The sequence below is a fragment of the Myxocyprinus asiaticus genome, chromosome 20 (assembly GCF_019703515.2).
Source record: "Myxocyprinus asiaticus isolate MX2 ecotype Aquarium Trade chromosome 20, UBuf_Myxa_2, whole genome shotgun sequence".
NCBI classification, from domain to species: domain Eukaryota; kingdom Metazoa; phylum Chordata; class Actinopteri; order Cypriniformes; family Catostomidae; genus Myxocyprinus; species Myxocyprinus asiaticus.
Window position 1 is genome coordinate 46,933,140 of NC_059363.1, and position 14,962 is coordinate 46,948,101.

The following is a 14,962-nucleotide window of genomic DNA, read 5'->3' on the forward strand; positions in this document are numbered from 1 at the left end:
TGAGACACTTACAATGGAAGTCAATGGGGCCAATCTCTAACCGTTAAAATACTCACTGTTTCAACAGACTGATCTCACAGTGAAACTGGAAACAGTAGGTTGATTTTTCTTTAGCTGAAATCGGTCTGTGCTATCTGAAATGTGAAACACTGCCTCCAGTGACCAAAGCGGTAAGTGTTGTTGGACGGATGAGCACATGTGAGCTCTTTTTTCTGGGTGAATTGTCCACAGAGGGGCACCAAAAGTGAGTTGTTTTCAATATGTATGCATATTTTATAAACTGAACCCGCAACCCAATCCTAAACCTAACATCAGTGGAGAAAAATGTAATTTTGGAGGGAAAAATGCAACCTCCAAATCGTGCTCGTCACTGATTAGGCTATGTGAATGCGATTTACTTCCAGGTTTCAACTAAACAAAAAATGTTGCTTGTCGGTGAGTCGGCATAATGTGGCCAATCCTAGGGTACCGTAACTGTCAGGAACAGGTTGGAAAATAAACAAAACAAACAAAAACTACCCTGAAGGAGAAAACTCCAAGGTCCAGGGCAGCACATTGCAGACAGACTGGGCTTGATACGCCAGGTTGGAACAGACAAGACAGGGCACAACAGGAACTGACAAGGAAGACACCTAACAGGGTGAACAACCACAACAAACTGGCATGGGACATAAAACAAAATGAGGTTAAATAGTGAAGGAAATGAGGAGGGTAACAAGGGAAGGCAGGTGAAACTGATAAACTAATAACAAGGCAAACGAGGTGGTGCAGTTTCACTTATGACAGCACATACATGAGTGCACATGGCAATGAGAAAACACAAAGCCAAGTGCACTCACACAACATTAGTGTCAGGATCCAGCCACAAAAACTATAAACAAGACCAACCGAAGTGGCAGGATCCTGACACTAGATACACAAGACAGGCACAAACACAGAAAGTCAGGTGACAGGATCCCGACACAACAAAAACTCAACTAGAGAGTCGGGATCCTGACACGTAACTATCTGAAACAACATGCCAACTTCCCATGTGATCATGTGCAGAATTGCCACATGACATAAAACATATGCGTGTTAACATGATTTTAGTGTGATTTTAGCATAATCCTCGATTCTGATTGGTCAATGGCACCATCTAGTGGTCTGTTGTTTCTGAATAACAATCGCACATCTGGGAATAAACAGACCGCTCATCCGGGTATTGTGAGTCATTGTTCCTGCTTCTCGGATGACTGTGAGATCTCTACAAGTATGCCAATAAATTCATTTAAACTCAAATTAATATTTTATGTCCATTTATTTATTTATTTGTTAAGTAGCTGTGTAATGAGTGGGATCATTTTTCAAGATACAGGGTCTTGTATCACCCTAAAGAGGTTATTTTGCAATAACTACTGGATGACTGTACAGTATCCCTTACTTACTAACCTTTTCTCTGTAATGTTATATCCAGTTTTACAACTTTGTTGCCATGACAACGTAACATCGTAAACCCCAAAACAACCATAAATATGACTATTTAAACAGCTCAAATAATACAAGTTTTAACAGAAGAATTAATTAAAATGTTTTTATAAAATTATAAGCTTCACATTTCTGCCTTTTAACCTTCCAAAAATTGGCCCCATTGACTTCCACTGTAAGTGTCTCACTGGAACCTTGATTTTTAATCAAAATAATTTGTTTGTAGTAATCAACGTTATGCCACAAATGCTGTCAATTGAGCTGAAGTTGTACTGAATACAGAATATACTTTAAAGGCCTTGACATTACGTCGACGTAAGTCCATGGGATTTTTCTGATTTTTGATCGTCCACTGTGCGAAAATTGTAAGTCCAATCAGTTAGAAAAGATGATGCACGGTCACATAACACCATGTGAGGAGCGGACGTGAATTGATGAATGTGTCGGCAATGCTGACGAAAGTCGTTGCAGACTTGGAGGATCTCGCTGTAATACGGCGATCGATCACTTCCATGGAGACGAAATTCTCTGAGTTGGTTACAAGATTATCGGATGTCGAAAGACAGATCGATTATCTGGAGTCATCGGAGAGGGAATTAGCTGCTAACCTGCTAGCGACCAAGATAGATTTGACACACGTTTGGGAAAAACTGGAGGATTTGGAGAATTGTAATCGATGAAACAATGTCCTAATTGTTGGAATTACTGAGCATGAGGAAGGCTGAGATATTGTAAAAATTCCTAGATGAGCTCTTCCCGAGTCTGCTCGACATAACAGGCCATAAGCTGGAAATCGAGCGAGCTCACAGAGGCCCAATCAATTCTGGCCAAATTTCTGAGATCATCTGATAAAGATCTCGTGTTACGTGAGGAGTAAAGGAAAGCTTTCTTGGAAGAACCCCAGCATTTTCTTGTTCCCAGACGTTGTGAATTCGACAAGAGAGAAACGTGAATGATTCAGGGAATGCAAGAAACACTTACATCAACGGAAGATGGCTTTTGCACTGATGTTCCCAGCCAAACTGAGAATAGATACTAAGGATGGTCGTAGAGAAATTACATGCCCACAGCAAGCATTATCTTACATAAAAACATTGGAATGAGTAAGCCATTTGGGGATTTTCATGTTGCCGCCTAGTGGACCTGTCTAACTGAACATACACTTGACTGTCCGAGGAAATTGGGCGTCTTTTTTGTTTCGTTTTGTGCTGGTTCCGCCTAGCAGATGGAGTTTGTTTTGTGTAATATAATTTCTTCGGGACAGCTTGTGGATGAATCTGCTCATTTTGAGTGCTTATGCCTCCTGTTGGCTGGAGTTGGTTCTGTGCAATACTTCTTGCAGGACACTGGAGTGAGTTTGACTGCCTGAAGAACTGAATGGCCCTTTTTTGTGTGTTTGAGTTTAGAGGGATGGATGCTGGCTGGCGCTGTCGTGCGCGGGGTTAATGCGCACATTTTCCTTTTTTCTGTTTGTTTTGTTCTGGTGAAATTTCAGGGGTTGATTGTTGCACCAATGTGGAATGTGGTCTTTATAATTTTATTTTTGACACACAGTCTAATTTTTCTAATATGTCAAAATGTCAAATGTTAATATGAGTGGACTAACTCTCTCCACATAATATGATATAGTGTTTCTTCAAGAAACACATCTTTCCCTGCAGGAAGCTGAAAAATTTGGGAAGTTATGGGGTGAACATTATTCTTTATTGCTGGCTCAGGTAAGAGCAGGGGAGTCATTACATTGATAAGTAAACATCTACAATTCAAATGTCTTAAACAGAGTAAAGATACATTTGGAAGAGTCATTATTGTTTTAGCAGAAATCCAGGGGCAAAGGTTGATTTACCCACCTAACGCTGTTGATCAGGGATTTTTTATAGATCTTGAAAAGATGTTGCAAGCAGCTGGCACCCCTCATGATATAATATTGGGAGGAGACTTTAATCTTTTGATGGACTCAGTCCTTGATCATAGTGAAGCAAAAGTGTGTAAGCCCCCTAGAGCAACATTGATGCTTCACAGTATGCGTAAAAATCTTGGTCTTACGTATATTTTGAGACTTTTGAACCCATCTGGTAGGGACTATAAATTTTTTCATTAGTCCATAAGATTTATTCTAGAATATTTTATATATATATATATATATATATATATATATATATATATATATATATATATATATATATATATAAAGTCCCTCATTTCATCTGTTGTTGGTTGCTCAGTTGGAAACATTTTAGTCTCAGATCACACCCTGATGAGTTTAGAAGTGCTGCCACATATGGAGAAAAATAAATCATATAGTTGCTGCTTTAATGTATCCCTTTTGCAAAATCCTGAATTCCAACAAATGCTAAAGGCTGAAATCAATGTTTATATGGAGACCAACTCAGTATCCTTTGTGGGTGTGGCTTGGAAGGCACTTAAAGCAGTTCTTAGGGGTCAGATAATACAATATGCCTCATTCATCAAACAATCCAAGCCCGGATCAGTCTGATTCTTAAAAAGGACAAAGATTCAAATGAGTGTAAGAGTTACTGTCCAATTTCCCTGATCCAGCTAGATGTAAAAGTATTGTCAAAAATTCTGGCTAACTGATTAAGTAAAGTTATGACATCTCTTATACATATAGATCAGGTGGGGTTTATTCGGGCATAGCTCTTCTGATTACATTAGGTTAAATGTTAAATTCATGATTCAGTGTATACATGTTTTTTTTTTTTTTTTTTTATGTTTATGAATCAATAAAAAATGTTAATAAAAAAAAATAAAATAAAAATAAAAAAAAAAGGATGATGCACACCAAATCAGAACAGTTTGAAGGTCTAGGCCAAGTTTGGTGGCTGTAACCTGAAAGCTCTTTCAAGAGTTACAGTTGATAATTTTGGTGTTGGTTTATGCTTTAGGAAAAACCCTAAACCAGATCTGTTGAATAACTGTATGTTGATCATCGAGTTGCTCGCCTCCACACCCCTCCCAACATCAGAAAAAATTTATGTCTCAAAATAAAGTTTAGCTTTAGGTTTTTTGTGTCGTGTGTTGCGCTGACACTGATGCTAATGCAGCGTTTCTGTGTGTTTGTGATAAGCGATCACATGACATGTGAGAGGAGCAGAGGAGACAAGCGTACGGCCTTCATGCCTCCCTCAATGTAAACACACATTACTCAGGTACTTCTGACATAAATCACATTTCAAGCGAAAACACCATTTATGAGAACACTCAGATTTACTGCAGGCAGATCATTAGATGTGGTTGAGATAATGAAATCACATGTGTGTTTGTGGTTTCTAAAGAAAAAGCTAGAAAAAAAAGAGGGCAGATGAGAGGAGAGATTCTCTTTTCTCTGCACTGATATTACTCCATTTCTTCCCAAACAAACACATTTGACATAAAGAGCACGGTTGTGATGAGTGAGGAAGAGAACACAAGCTCATTTCATTTGCGCTGGTGATTAGACGCTTTTGTTGCACCAACAGTTTTTAATATAGTGTGAATTACCCACTGTGCGTTTGTGCCACTCGTTACAGGAGAGAGAGGGGTAAAAAGGGGAAGATTACACCAAACCCAATAAAGAACACAGCCGCAAATGCTCGACATTATCTGTGTGGTAATGCGCAGTGAATGCATCCTGTCAGTGTTCTGCTTGTGTGTCATTAAAGAGAGCGAGCGATCCGGCCCCTGCTGCGAGACCCTCAATCCGCAATTCACTCGCGATTGCAATTTCGAAATTACATCTACCAACTTTCCTGCAAAACCCAGCAAGCTTTCCTTTTAACAAGCGCAGTATTATTAACACAGCCAAGCAGAAGTCTTCCTCACGGAGCACTTTAACACTTGCACGCCTGCCAGACGGGGATAATTTCATTCACAAACACAATGTGAATGTAAATGAACTGATGCTAGAGTTTGTCTGAGCTTACAGCACTTTGAAACACTCTCAGGATCTCGACGGTTAACACTACTCCCGTTTACTCCACAGAGTCTTGTGCTGTGACGTCAGGGAATAAAAGCAGCTGCTCTTCTGAGAAATGCACATATAGTTTTGGATAGCCCGATAATCCGCACCATTATTTACTGTTCCTCAAAATGTCATGTCTATTGTGCAGTCCTGACCGTCTGCCTGATGCTGTTTGCTTTCTGTTTTTGATGCCTCTCCAGCAAATCAATGAAGATGTGTTTACTCGCCTGAAGACACAATGTTCACAATGTTATAATGGATCTTAAATGGCGTGTTGACTGAAGGCTTTTGCACCGGTCACTTGTCAATCTATTAGCTGCTGTTGAATTCACATGAGGACGTGATGTTGAGTCCTACAGGTCAGCAAATGCATAGAAAAAAGAATGTTTGGAATGGGATGTGTGAGCTATTTTACTCATAGGCCCTGATTTACTAAAGGATTGCATGTATAAGAACATGCAAACTTGATAGCACACACATAAAAAAGGTCTGAGCTGATCTACTAACATAGTCTTCTGAGGACTGCGTCTTTCAAATGCACAAAATAGCATGTCTTTACACCTAAATGAATAAGCAGTTTGGAGGTGTGCCTCCAAATGCACATTATAAAGGGTGGTGTTGATGAAAATAAATCAAATTGCACTCGCAAAGAGATTTATCAATCCTGAGACTCATTTCAGAAACGGAAACTAATTAATACGAAAAGCAAATTAATACGAATTAGTGGTAGACCAATATATCGATTTTACTGATTAATCGGTGCCGACAGTTGCTTTTTGGAACTATTGTTAACGACAGAAATCTATGCCGATATTTGCCGACAGTTTTTTCATCATTTCTTAATTTCAAAATAAGAGTCCCTGGTATGTTTCAGGCATGCTTATGCTTAAAAGTCATGTGTTATGCACCAAATCTTTTTTTTTTTTTTTTCTGGGATTTTATTCATTTAGTACTCTTTGTCTGTGCCTGTCATAGTAAGAAAAGAATAAGATTTTTTTTTTTTTTTACATTCTATAAATCAATTTTAAAAACTATCAATCGATTAATCGGTTATCGGCCTTTCCCAACACCTTAGATATTTTGCCAATACTGATAACTATCGGTCGACCTCTAATATGAATGAAAGGCAGGTATTAATCTGATTCACACTGTGCATCATGCTGTCATTGTGGCAAAACAGAGACTTTGAGAATGGTGAATACGTACAGTAGAACACCCATTGATGTTTAATTCCGTTAATTTAGAACTCAAAATCATAACTGATATCATACTGATGATCATATGCAGTAACTCCTTTAACTGATAAAAATAGCCTGCTAACAATTTATGCCAAATTATATAATATTTCAATGTTTTAAACATTGTTTTTAACAGGTGAAATATTGTGAAATATCTTAAGTGGTGGTTCTCTCAGTGCTCGATTGAAGTATGCAGAACAAGTTTGTCTGGCTCCCACGAAACAAGCAGTGAGCGCTGGTTCTCTCCTGTGCAGCCTCTGAGACCCTTTAGAAGGCAAATTTACCATGGTCAAGATAATTGCACTTTGAAAGTTAGATTTTGTTTTTGTATACATCAGTCATGCAATGACTTAATGTGTACATAATGCAGTCATTTTATGACAATATGTGGTATAATTTAGTAAGAGCCGTACGGTAAGTGAGAGTGCATTTGGTGCAATTGGCAAAAGTGTCTTTTTCGAGGGTATGTCTAACATATTTGGATGTGTAGCTATGGTTTCTTGGTTAATCACCTGCAATACACCCACAATGTACACACGCAATTTGATATACTTCACAAGCAAATTAGCACCCGTTATTTGGGGTCTTAGTAAAGCAGGGTCGTGGTGTACTCGTATTCACACAGTGACTTCCGCTGGATCTCAGGTATGCACAGAAAACAATAAAAACAACACCGAAGCATTCAGTTCTGAGAGAATCATTTTTAAATTTTTTTGGAGTACATGTAGCAGTCAAGTTACTATTGGTTTAAGCATTTCTAAAAGACTTTGAGGCTGGTCAGATCGAAAGCGTTCTTGCAATGAAAAGAGCAGAACGCAGGTGTTTTGAGACACGTTTGAAACTGTTGATGTTTTTTTTTAACTTGACAAAACTTTCAGAAGTGCAGCTCACCTTCATGAGATGCTGAAAACTCAGAGTTCTCCTTTGAAAAGAGTTACCTCTCAAAAAAGTGATTGATTTTTTAAATTTTCCGTTGATTGTGGGTAAATATCCACTTTGTCCAGTGCTCTGTGTTCATAAGTATCCCGACCATGTTTCAGTGAGTCAGAAACCGCTCAATGATTCAGTCTGAGAGTGAGCTGTCCAAACGAATCGGACTGAATCAAGCATCGACTCACAACGTTTTGCTAATTTGTTTGGCCAATTTACTTGAAAGAACCAACTTGATTCATTTGCAAATCAGGCTCCGCCAGTTCTGATTCTATACAGCTGACAGAAATACGGAACACACGTCAGGATTTCTGAATTATTGTCAATCAGGAAAATGTTTCTTAGGTCGGTCACAATGTGTGCAGCGCCACTGTAATCACAAAGAATCATCTAATCGCATGAAATACATGCACAGGTTGAGAATGAGAAGAGACACTTTATCGGATACAGTGACACCATAAAATAAATATGAAAATGTGTAAATCTAGGAACCTATACCATTTGACTGAATAAAAGAAAACTCCAAACAGCTGAGGATGTGCATTATGCAGTGCAGGGTGAAACACATTCGTATCCCCTGACAGCACATCTCACAGGCAGTGAAGGATGCTGAGACCTCAGTTGAGCTTCTCCACAGCCTCGTCTATATAAGACACCATTTATGACCCCCCAACAGCTCCCAGCGGCTGCCTTTGCGCTGTAATAACCTGCCCATGCTTGGCTTATCATATTCAGGCCTCCTACAATTAAATGTGAGCCTTGTCATTTGGGCACTTGGGGAAATCTAGCAGCCAGTTCTGGCAAGAGGTTGTAGATTAAAAAGCCTGGATTTGTTTTACATAAAAGCTGCCTCTGTCAGGACTCGGCAGGGCAGAGCGCACGGCGTTGCGGCTGGTGCAATAAATCAGAAGCATGGCGCTTTTGGTCCGGCGGCTCCGCAGGCCTTCTGCTGACTGCACACTTTCCTGCTTTAATATGTGACCTCACTCCCATATTTCACACATTCTGCTCCACCAAAGCACACAGTGATGGATTCACCCTGCTTCTTGGGGAAAAAAAGAAGTAATGTTGATAATCAAGATGATCTTGTTTTCACTCCTAATGTCCTTTTGTAAATAAGCACTAGCAGATATAATTTTTTTCTATTTTGTACCCCATTGGTCAGATTAAATACATAGATACTAAAGTGATCTTTCATCATTTATTTTGCAAATAAGCATCCAGTAGGATAAATATACATTTTCTGATAAATCGTAATCCTCATTTGAATGATCCTAATATTGATTCTTAAATTATGTGACAAAAAATGTCTGTGATTGGCTACTGGCTGGTAAATGTTCAGATTTCACTTGGTGATTGAGTAGTGCAGTGGATGTTGGAGCAGCAGAGAGTCCCAGAGACATAGTGTGGGGTGCGTTACACCCTGTTCTAATCTGGGAAATCCTAAAAGGAAAAGCTCTCAGGAGTTTGCGTCATGATCAGAAACGTCATGGTTACTTTCGTAACCTCCGTTCCCTGATACACGGAGCTTCTAAAGCTCTGCGTGCGATCCAAATAGATGCGTAAAGCTCGCACCGGACACAGCAATGCCAAGGCTGGGTCTGCCTCCTCCTGGGGCAGTGCTTGCAGGTTCACCACCTGATCCCTAAAAGGGGTCGTGGGAACCTTGGGCACATAGCCCAGTCGGGGTCTCAGGATCACGTGAGAGTAACCCAGACCGAACTCCAGGCATGATTTGCTGACAGAGAACGCTTGCAGGTCCCCTATCCTCTTGATGGAAGTGAGCGCAGTCAGAAGGGCAGTCTTCAAAGAGAGTGCCTTAAGCTCAGCTGACTCCAAGGGCTCAAAGGGAGCTCCCCGTAGACCCTGAAGGACTACAGAGAGATCCCACAGGGGGACGAGGCACGGTCTTGTCCACGGCAGATGTGGAGATTCCAGAGGTCTGGTTGCGGGTGCCAGATGGTGCCCTGTCCCTGAGAAAGAAGGTCCTTCCTCAGGGAAACTTGCCAGGGGGGAGCTGTTGCAAGGAGTGTGAGATCCGAGAACCATGTCAGGGTGGGCCGGTAGGGTGCTACTAGGATGACTTGCTCCCCATCCTCCCTGACCTTGCACAGGGTCTGTGCAAGTAGGCTCACTGGGGGAAATGCATACTTGTGTAGTCCAGGGGGCCAGCTGTGTGCCAACGCGTCTATACTGAGAGGTGCCTCGGTCAGGGCATACCAAAGCGGGTAGTGGGAGGATTCCTGGGAAGCAAACAGGTCTACCTATGCTCGACCGAATCGACTCCAAATCAGCTGGACCACCTGAAGGTGGAGTCTCCACTCTCCCCTGAGGGTAACCTGACGTGACAGCGTGTCCGCTGCGGTGTTGAGGTCGCCCGGGATGTGAGTTGCTCGTAACGACTTGAAGCATTGCTGACTCCAGAGGAGTCGTCAGCGGGCGAGTTGTAGACTGCCTTGGCGTGGTATGCTTCCGTTGCTGTGTTGTCCATCTGGACCAACACGTGCTTGCCCTGGATCAACGGCCGAAACCTCCGCAGGGCGAGCAGTACTGCCAACAACTCTAGGCAATTGATGTGCCAACGCAGCCGCGGGCCAGTCAAGGAGCCGGCGGCTGTGTGCCCGTTGCATACGGTGCCCCAGCCCGTCTTGGAGGTGTCTGTTGTAACCATGACACGCCTGGAGACATGTGAGCGGCGCCCCGAGCCCAGGAACCAATCATCGAGCCGCGATGGTTCCGGGGAGAGTGGAGGGTTCCACTCTAGCCTGACACTCGCGGCCGCCCGGGAAAGCATGTCCATCAATTCCACGTCAGCCTGGGGCTGGGCGACCATTCCTGAAGGAGGAAGCCCAGTTGAAGCCTCTGCGTCTGACTGGACAAGCCCGGTCTCCGATGCTGTGCTCGATAACTCATCCTCTCATCCGGGGCAAGCGAGTGTGCTGGGGAATGGGAGGTCCGTGGGGGTATACCCGGCGGAGATGGTCCCATTGAGGTCCCCAAATCGCCCCCAGTGCTAACCGGCACGGCCTCATACCCGTAGGTAGAAGGACCGAGGTGGGGAGCCGCTGGGGTGGCTTGCTTTCTTACGAATGCAAGTCGTGACTGCAATGTTGTCATGGTCTTGTTCTCGCAAATGAAGACATGATCCATCCACGAATGATGTCTCCATGTGGGCAGCGCCCAGACACATAAGACAGTGCTCGTGGCTGTCGGAAGTGGGGAGATAACGACTGTAACCAGGAATAACACACAAATGGAAAAGCATCTTTAAAAAGACGTTCCGTGTGTGCCGCTCTTTCAGAAAGAAAATATATTCTTTTAGAATATACTCTTTTAAATGTTCTGCCGAAGCACCCAGGGGCGTTCTCTGCAAACCACAGATGCAGAGGGGGAGAAGCCGCTGAAATGCGCCGTAAGATCCAGCAGAGAGAGGTGAATGAACTCAGTGGATGAATTCAGCTCAATGAATAGAACCGCTCGGCTCCGAAGAGAAAATCTGAATGAGTGGTTGCATACCAGCTCCTTTTATACCCGTATGTCCGGGGTGTGCCATGCAAATTCCACTCGCCAATTCTCATTGGCCTTTTAAAAAAAGATCAGAGGTGTTTGGGGCTCTCAAGAGTGACCCTTAGTGTCACTACATCGATACAACGTCGAGTGAGTGACAGATAGGGAACTATTTTGTCTGCAAACTTGTGGACACTCAGATCATCTTATGTCCATACTGCCATCTGTCCCAGGAAACCATTTTTTCACCATTGTCAGTGTGTATGGGTCAATAACATGACTTTCATTTTTTAATTTATTTAGTTTTTGTCCAGATCTGTTGAGTTATTGAAAAGTACATCACAAATGCAATTCACTTAAAACATTTACTTGAGTACACCTCCGAGTTCAAAGTCATTTTGATATTTTCTCTGGGAGTTAGTCTAATAAGTGGTTTAACCATTCAAGGAAAGTAAAAAAAAAAAAAAAAACCTTATTAAGAGAAAATGTAAAATAAAAAATTATTTCTTAAAAATTAAGAAGTGAAACAATTTTGTTTTAAAATAATTTTAATAAAAGTATTTAAAGAACTTTTGTCCACCAATTTGAAGTCATGTGGTATAACCACATGTTTTTTTTTTAAATTGACATTTTCTTCAGGTCATTTGGTGTAATCCTACTTAGCGTTTACTTGATGGTTATAACGCATTACATTTTTAATGTCACTAAATCTTGAATTTTGTTTGTAGAATTTTACCAAGTTTGACACAAAGATTACATTTCTACAGACTGTATGTGTTTAAAGAAACAACAGAGAAGACCCCCTTTAGATCCTCTTGTTTTGAAAAAAACATTTTTGACATTTTTACGATAAGGCACATTTCCTTCAGTTCATTTGGTGTAACCCTGCTCTCCAAAAAAATTCCATCAGATTGATGAAATGAAATGATAAAAACATTTATAATATTATAATTCCTATAATTTTAACAAAATGAAATGAATAAAACTTAAAATATATGTATAATTTTATTTTGCTAAATTACTCAATTAAATTTGATGGAATGTTATGAAATTGGAATGCGTAAATCTTTAAAAACAATTTGGACTGTGAGAAAACTTCTTGATATTCGTGACACACATATTATAAAAAAAAAAAAAAAAACATATATTAAAAATATTTCACATTGAAAAATATGTCTGAAAAACTGTTTTTGAAATGAATGATTAAGTTGCATGTGCTCTCATGTTATCAAGGTGCAAGGAAAGTATTTAATTACATTACATGATGGTTATAACGCCTTACATTTTTAAGGTCATTAAATCTTTTTGTAGAAAATGCTTTGTTGTTTTTTTTTTTAACATGGACAGAAAGATTACATTTCTACATACTGTACTGTATGTGTTTAATTAGATTTTTAGAAGATCATCTCAGACAACCTTATTTGTCAATGTGATGTATGCTCACAGGCCAAACCAGAGCACCATTTCACCATGATCTGGAAGATTTCCTCTCACCTACATGGGACAACAGGCAGTTAGCATCATTGTACACAAATATTTGACCTCGGAATCAAGTATTCCATAGAGCTGTGTGATAAAAACTTAAATCAGTGAGATTTCTGAAAGAATTAAGTAGATTGTTTTTAGAAACCCTGGCCATGCTGAGAGTAACTGGCTGACTCAACCGGCTCATATTGTGGATTGTGAGTGAAACAGTGAAAGAGCGGAGCTGAGCTGTGTTTACGCTCATAACAGTAGCTAATTAAGTCCTCCTGATGGAAGGCAGAGCTGATTAAACCGCGGTGAGCGCCTCATCATTAACATCCTCTCAGAGTGTGGAAACGGGTGAAAGACCTCTCCCATTGTCTGACTTCTTGAGCTATAATTGTGTGTCATGTGTTAAAGAAATTAGTCAGCCACAGACCTCGGTCCACAAATGACTCTGCCCCGTCTGACAATGAAATCACAGCAAACAAAGAAACACGAAAGGCTTCGGACGCAGGCGATGAACAAAACAAGTACAGCAGGTGCTGATAAAGTTTATACGTGATATTAGTTTGGGTTCCTATCATTCTTTTGTGCTCATGTGTGAAATAACGTGTTTATCCATGATTTACCGGGTTGCTGACACCAAGTGGAGAGTGGCTAGACTCAAGTTCATGATAAGCAGACACATGGTTTCTTATAAATGTATTATTGGTCCCTTGTGGGTCTCGTGTGGGATTATCTTGTTTAGCACATGTCCTAAAATCCTGTGTAAACATTTACAATTAATTTGCGCTGCCTGCAAAGCTTCCTTTTTACATAAAGCTGATCAAATGAAGTTGTTTGCCACACAACTGTGTTTTCTGTCTCTGGGCAATTTACACAGTCTTTCTTTTCAGAATGACACAGCATAGCATTTCATGTGGGTATTAATGTGTATTCCTGCCCGTTGTCTGAACAGAAATCAGCAAGAAGCTTGCATTATGGCCCCTGCAAAGGCTTTCAACCTGCCAGACAGCTTGGGGAACGGCAAACAGTGGATGTGATTTGTATTATAATAATCCTTTAATTACTTCATGGCAGAACATTTATAACACATGAAGTAATTCAGCGCTGCAGTGGAATGGAAAGGCGGAGAGATCTTGTTTTGCATAAAGTCTTTAGTTAAGTCCCGTGAATTTAGCTTCCTCTGTTTTGATAGCGTAATATCAGCCGAGGAATAATCCGCTGTACATTTAGAGGACATTTTCACAGACACTGGATACTGTGAACGCATATCATCCATCGTGCCCTTTAGTGTTGTAAATTACAGCAGCGCGTCGACATGACAGGACACAGTGTTAAAAACAATAGAATAAAACAGGCGTGATGTCCTAGAGAAGTTGACGCCTACTCTGAAATTAACGTATGTTTACACTTCATAGGTTTTGGCATTAGCATGATGCTAAGCTAACAACACAAATCCCCAATAAGCCCAAAAATCCACAGCACACACAAATATTGGGTAAAGTTGTCCAGTTATAATTGAATGATTGAGATATACTGGCATTTTTTTATTATTATTATTTGATTTAATTAAGATTGAGACATTAGTGTTAGGTAAAAAACAATAAGGTTATATTGTAACCCCTACAGTATGTCTTTTGACGTCCATTCATTGATTCGCTATTTCACAACGCCTGTCGCAATGTGTTGAAAAAGTTTGATGTTGCCTTAGAATTTGGCCAAAACAAGGTACCTTAAAAGGCCAAATTGGCTTTTATTCATTTGTAGGATATGAACTGTTGATATCAATAATTAAATTTCACTAGTTAAAATGTTCAATCTTGATATCAGGAATTACATTTGCACTAGTAAAACCTTCATTTTTGCATTTATTTCACATTAATCTGTCATCCACTCCTATTCAAAACACAATTACTGATGTCTATAATTAATTTCCTACTAGTTGAAATTACAATTTCAAATATGACCACTGCAATGACCACTTACTAGTAAACATTATAATTTTTTACATCAATAATTACATTGTTACTGTCACGTCACTCTTATGTTTTCTCCCAAGGACTCTCATGTTGAAGTTTTAAAGAGACTCTTAATTTAGATCTTCTGTGTTGTTTGTCTTCCTGTTCATTGCCCTAACTTTATCCCAGGTGTTCCTCGTCATCATGTTAGCCCATGTGTATATAAAATATACTCTCTTGTTCTCTGTTCCTGTGTCGGTTCTTGTTTGTATGTAGTGTGTTAGTTACCAACATACTGCTGTAGAGTTTTGTTACCCTATTATTCCTTCATCGTCGATAATGATGCCAGCTTGCCTGTAAATATGATGTTCAAATGCAAGTAATGATAATTCCCAAGTTGAAGTACCTCAGTAGATGGGTGCAGAGTATAT